Here is a 7,001-nt window from a genome sequence, read left to right on the forward strand (position 1 = left end):
GAATCATAGTCTCCATCATCCTTTCCTCACTGGGGCAATGCTCTAATAATGATGATCATCACACTTTTATTTACTTACAACTCGATACTAGCACAAAAATATGACTCTATATGGCCTCCGGCGGTGTACCGGGATGTGCAATGATCTAGCATAGCAATGGCATCAAAAAATGGACAAGCCATGAAAACATCATGCTAGCTATCTTACGATCATGCAAAGCAATATGACAATGAATGCTCAAGTCATGTATATGATGATGATGGAAGTTGCATGGCAATATATCTCGGAATGGCTATGGTAATGCCATGATAGGTAGGTATGGTGGCTGTTTTGAGGAAGATATAAGGGGGCTTATGTGTGATAGAGCGTATCATATCACGAGGTTTGGATGCACCGGTAAAGTTTGCACCAACTCTCGAGGTGAGAAAGGGCAATGCACGGTACCGAAGAGGCTAGCAATGATGGAAGGGTGAGAGTGCGTATAATCCATGGACTCACATTAGTCATAAAGAATTCATATACTTATTGCAAAAGTTTATTAGCCCTCGAATCCAAAGTACTACTACGCATGCTCCTAGGGGGGATGTTGGTAGGAGTTAACCATCGCGTGCCCCCGACCTTCACGCAAAGATAAACAATCAAAATACAATGTGCGCCAATTTGGTTACATAGTTAGGAGACCATACATGCATGCTTCGGGAATCACAAACTTTAACACCAATATCCTTACTAAACACAACCGTCTACTAGAACCTCCCTCATATTATCATCTCTATATCGCAAAACTATTGCAAGGAATCAAACATATCATATTCAGTGATCTACAAGTTTTATGTAGGATTTTATGACTAACCATGTGAATGACCAATTCCTGTCATCTTTCTAAATAGATATAAGGGAAGCATGAGAGTTTAATTCTTTATACAAAAGATATGCCCACGCTCTAACAAATATAAGTGAAGCAAAAGAGCATTCTACAAATGGCGGTTTTCTATGTGAAGAGAAACAGCCAATCCAAACTTCAAATGATATAAGTGAAGCACATGAAGCATTCTATAAAGCTATACTCAAAAGATTTAAGTGTAGTGCAATGAGCATTCTATAAATCAACCATGGACTATCTCATACCAGCATGATGCATGAAAGAAAAGTGAAAACTAAACGCAAAATACGCTCCAAGACTTGCACATATCGCATGAACGAAATGAATCCAAAAACATACCGATACTTGTCAAAGAAAGAGGGGATGCCTTCCGGGGCATCCCCAAGCTTAGACGCTTGAGTCTCCTTGAATATTTACTTGGGGTGATTTGGGCATCCCCAAGCTTGAGCTCTTGCCTCTCTTCCTTTTCCTCATATCGAGACCTCCTCGATCAAACACTTCATCACACAAAACTTCAACAGAAAACTCGGTAAGATCCGTTAGTATAATAAAGCAAATCACTACTCTAAGTACTGTTGAAAACCAATTCATATTTTTTTGCATTGTGTCTACTGTAATATAACTTCTTCATGGCTTAATCCGCTGATAGAAATTGATAGTTTCATCAAAACAAGCAAACTATGCATCAAAAACAGAATCTGTCAAAAACAGAACAGTCTGTAGAAATCTGAACATTCACCATACTTCTGGTACCCAAAATATTCTACCAAAATTAGGAAAAAAAAATTACAGCAAGATAGTGCAAAAAGTTTCAGAACCGTTTGACATTCCAGTAACAAATGTAAAATCGTGCACTACAGCCAAAGTTTCTGTCCTGCACCGCACAAACCAACAAGCATTGTAAACATCCTAATGGCAAACCTTGGCACATTATTTTTATAATACAATGAAATTGTACAAGGGGATAATTATTTTTGATGAAAATTTTCTGTAATTAAGATTCACAAAGTTTCTGTGAGCATGAACAAAGTTCAAGGAGCTCTCCCACTTCAACAATGCTTGTCTTTCTTACTTTCACTTTCCTTTTTGAAAAGTTTTGGGTTCCCCTCTTTATTTTTTGTGTTCTTAAACTTTATGAAAGCACTCAACAGAAATGAATGACTCTCTAAAACTTCCGGGTTGTCTCCCTGGCAGCGCTTTCTTTAAAGTCATTAAGCTAGGCATATAGTGCTCAAGTAATGGATCCACCCGGATCCTAAGGTATATCAAAGCCAATTTTAATTAACAATGATTTGTAATTTAGAAGTGAGCACAAAGTAACATATATCATGCCACAACGAAGTCTAACTCTCTTCATATGCATCGGCATGTCATAAAAGAACAATTCATGCACACAAAGTAAAGGCCAATGCATAGTATAAATAGTTTCTTGCAATTCTATCATATTGGAAACATAGAGAGGTGGAGATATAGTTCCTCTCTCATAATAATTGCAAGTAGGAGCAGCAAGCACATGCATATTATATCTATCAAAATCATCATGTGTAGTAGTAAAACTCAACCCATCAATATAATCCTTAATAAGCGCAAACTTCTCCGATATAGTGTGGTTTGGAGAATTCAAAAAGATAATAGGACTATCATGCATGGGTGAAATAGCAACAATTTCATGTTTAACATAAGGAACTATAGCAAGTTCATCTCCATAAGCATCATTCATATTGGCATCTTGGCCACAAGCATAGCAAGCATCATCAAAAAGGGATATTTCAAACGAATCAACCGGATCATCACAATCATCATAGCAATCATCCTTCGGTAAGCACGAAGGGAAATTAAACAATGTATGAGTTGAAGAGTTACTCTCATTAGAAGGTGGGCACGGGTAGCTAATCCGCTCTTCATTTATTCTTTGCTCTCCTCATCATCTTTTTCATCCAATGAGCTCACAATTTCATCAACTTATTCTTCCATAGACTCTTGCAAAATATTAGTCTCTTCTTGGATAGCGGAGACTTCTTCAATAAATGCATCAATATCGGAATTGAATTCATAATTCTCATAGCAATATTTAAGTACAGCAAAAAAATTAGATCTGTAAATAGCATCATCAAGATTTTCACATGTTTTAAACAAAGATTCAATTTCATAAGCGCCCATAAAATCAACGAATTCTTCTATTTGTTCCACATCATAGTAATCATATATACCATTAGCATAAGAAGCCAAGGTTTTATTATCATTAATTTTGCATGAAAAGGAAAGGTGTGGAGCCTTCATCCTAGAGCAACAAGTATAATCATATCTCAAGCATAGTTGCCGAGCATACCAATGCAACATATAAATTTGATCCCATGATAGTTTCCCTTTTTGAGTCAAGCGATAATCCCTAAAGTATTCACGTTGATCCAACGTGTCTCCCATAACATAATTGAATGAGGTTTTCTCAGGATTATCAAAGTAGTACATAATATCTTCCACATAATGAGCATCGAGGGTTTTAGGAGGTTCCCCATCTCCATGAGTAGCAAGTACACCTAATAATTTTGGTATTTCGTGTTCCATATCCATAAGTAAAGATAGAGAACAACTTAGGACAACAAATAAAAATTACTTAGTGATAAAGTAAATAAGCACACACGAGATTATTCACCCCACGCTATGACTCCCCGGCAACGGCGCCAGAAAAAGGTCTTGATAACCCACAAGTATAGTGGATCAATTGTAGCCTCATTCGATAAGTACGATTGTCGAATCCAACGAGGAGCTAAAGGTAGAACAAATATTCCCTCAAGTTCTATCGACCACCCATACAGATCTACGCACACTTGACGTTCGCTTTACCTAGAACAAGTATGAAACTAGAAGTACTTTGTAGGTGTTGTTGGATAGGTTTGCAAGAATATAAAGAGCACGTAAATATAAACTAGGGGTTGTTTAGATAAAGAAGCAATAAAGTAAATATAACGAGTGTGGAAAAGTGGTGGTAGGAGTTGTGAAATTGTCCCTAAGCAATTGACTACTTTACTAGAACGATAGCAAGTTTTATGTGGGAGAGGCATAAGCTAACATACTTTATCTTCTTGGATCATATGCACTTATGATTGGAACTCTAGCAAGCATCCGCAACTACTAAAGATCATTAAGGTAAAACCCAACCATAGCATTAAAGCATCAAATCCCTTTTATCCCATACACCACAAACCCATTACTCGGGTTTATGCTTCTGTCACTCAAGCAACCCACTATAAGCAAATCATGAACGTATTGCAACACCCTACAGCGGGAATCCCTCACGCTTGCGCGACATGGAGAGCACAATAGGACAGCAAAATAACCACAAGCAAATTAAACCAATCATAGCAATTCATCAATCACCGATAGGGCAACAAAAATCTACTCAGACATCATAGGATGGCAACACATCATTGGATAATAATATGAAGCATAAAGCACCAGGTTCAAGTAGAGGGTACAACTGGTTGCGGGAGAGTGGACCGCTGAATATAGATGAGGTAAGGTGATGGAGATATTGGTGAAGATGATGGAGGTGTTGGTGTAGATCGCGGTGATGATGATGGCCCCCGGCGGTGTTCCGGCGCCACCAGAAGCAAGGGGGGGAGAGCCCCCCCCCCCTTCTTCTTCTTCTTCCTTGACCTTCTCCCTAGATGGGAGAAGGGTTTCCCCTCTGGTCCTTGGCTCCCATGGCATCGGAGGGGCGAGAGCCCCTCCGAGATTGGATCTGTCTCTCCGTCTCTCTTTGTTTTTGCGTTCCCGGATTCTATCCTTTCACCATTTCTTATATATCCGGAGATCTGTAACTCTGATTGGATTGAAACCTTCGCCCAGATTTTTCTCCAAAAATTAGCTTTCTTGCGGCCAAAGAAGAGTAGTAACCGCCTTACAGGGTGCCCACGAGGGTTAGGGGTGCGCCCCCTGCCTCGTGGCCCCCTCGGTCACCGTCTCGCGTTGATTTTTCTTCCCAAAAATCATAAATATTCCAAAAATATTCTGCCCCCATTTTTATCCCATTTGGACTCCGTTTGATATGGGTTTTCTGTGAAACATAAAACATGCAACAAAGAGGAACTGGCACTGGGCACTGGATCAATATGTTAGTCCCAAAAATAATATAAAAAGTTGCCAAAAATATATGAAAGTTGTAGAATATTGGCATATATACCTACTAATAAAGGGGCTATTGCTTCTTATCACCATAAATTCTTCCGTCATGGGTCAAACGGGTTTCGTCCGTCGTCCCTCGCTAGACACTGGGCGAGGCATCGTAATAGTTTCGTTAAGAAAAAGGAAACGTGATGTTTTTGGCCCATCCGTCGAGAGGCAGTCTACCACAGCGGCCCAACTCAGCAGCGGCCCAACGCAGAATTGAACTCACGTCCTCCGCACCAGCTAATTAGCCTAATACCAGTTGAGCTAGAAAGATTTTGTTGCTTGGAAGGTTTCGTCCCGTTCTAAAATAGTACCACCTCGACCCCTTGCGTGCAATCACACCAATTTACATACGTGCAAAACCTGCACATATTCAGAAGCTGGCGGCGGGATGATTCTACATATAGATGATATAAAAGAAAGGATGTAGCAGATTCTCAATGGGAGATACGGTGCTAATTAAATCTACTATCGATATGATATTGGAATTCAGCAGATGTCGACATATGGATTATTTCTAGACCAATATTCTCTTTAACAACCATAATCAAATTTAATAATTCTCCCGTGACACCACCTTATCAAACCCAATGAATATTTGCAGTGCTATTTCTTGATATCCCTTATGATGTACTTCCTCCGTCCCAAAATTCTTGTCTTAGATTTGCCTAGATACGGATGTATCTAATACTAAAATGTGACTTGATACATCCGTATTTAGACAAATCTAAGACAAGAATTTTGGGACGGAGGGAGTATTGTGTACAACTATATACACATAATATATGGAGTTGTAAAAACAAGTGCTTTTTTCGTTCATGTTGTTGCAACGAAGGAGTCCATGAAGTATGAGCTAAGGACATGAAAAGTTTTTTTCTCCCATTGCAATGCACGGGCATGTTTCCTAGTGGAACAATAAAAAATTATAGATACGACGAAGACGTATCACTCCCTAAAAATATTGGGAGGATATGTTATAAGGAGAAATCACCATGTGAATTCCCTCGATTTAAATAGATCAACAATCTATGCAATTTATTTAGTTGAGTTTTAAAAAGGGTTGCATGATGACATGATTCAATGCAAATGATGCTGTGAAGAATGCAACAACAACAAAAAACCACGGCAAAACTCGGAATCCATGGAAGGCATCTGGAGCGTCGGTCTCGAGGCATTACAGAACCTACGAGCTATGGAGAAGCAATGGTGGGCCCGGATTTCTACAAATGGTTAGAGGCCATGAAATCCGAGATGGGATCCATGTTTGAAAACAAAGTATAGACTTTGGAAGTATTACTTGAAGGGCAAAAGGCCATTCAGAATAAATGGATCTTCAAGAAGAAGACAGACTCGGACGGTACCATCACCGTATATAAAGCTCGACTTGTGGCAAAGGGGTTTTCACAAGTTCAAGGAGTTGACTACAATGAGACTTCCTCACCCGTAGCGATGCTTAAGTCCGTCAGAATCATGTTCGCAATAGCTGCATTTTTCTATTATGAAATCTGGCAGACGTATGTCAAGATAGCATTCCTTAATGGTTTCCTTAAGGAAGAGTTGTATATGATGCAACCGGAAGGTTTTGTCGATCCAGAGAATGCTGACAAAGTGTGCAAGCTCTAGCGATCCATTTATGGGCTTGTGCAAGCATCTCGGAGTTGGAATATTTGCTTTGATGAGGTGATCAAAGCGTTTGGGTTTATACAAGTTTATGGAGAAGCTTGTATTTACAAGAAAGTGAGTGGGAGCTCTATAGCGTTTTTAGTGTTATATGCGGATGACATATTGCTGATTGGAAACAATATATAGCTTTTGGAAAACGTGAAGGAATATTTGAACAAGAGTTTTTCAATTAAGGACCTCGGAGAAGCTGCTTTCATATTAGGCATCAAGATCTATAGAGATAGATCAAGACGCTTGATAGGACTTCCACAAAGCACATACCTTG

This window comes from Triticum aestivum, chromosome 3B (assembly GCF_018294505.1).
Source record: "Triticum aestivum cultivar Chinese Spring chromosome 3B, IWGSC CS RefSeq v2.1, whole genome shotgun sequence".
Classification (NCBI taxonomy): domain Eukaryota; kingdom Viridiplantae; phylum Streptophyta; class Magnoliopsida; order Poales; family Poaceae; genus Triticum; species Triticum aestivum.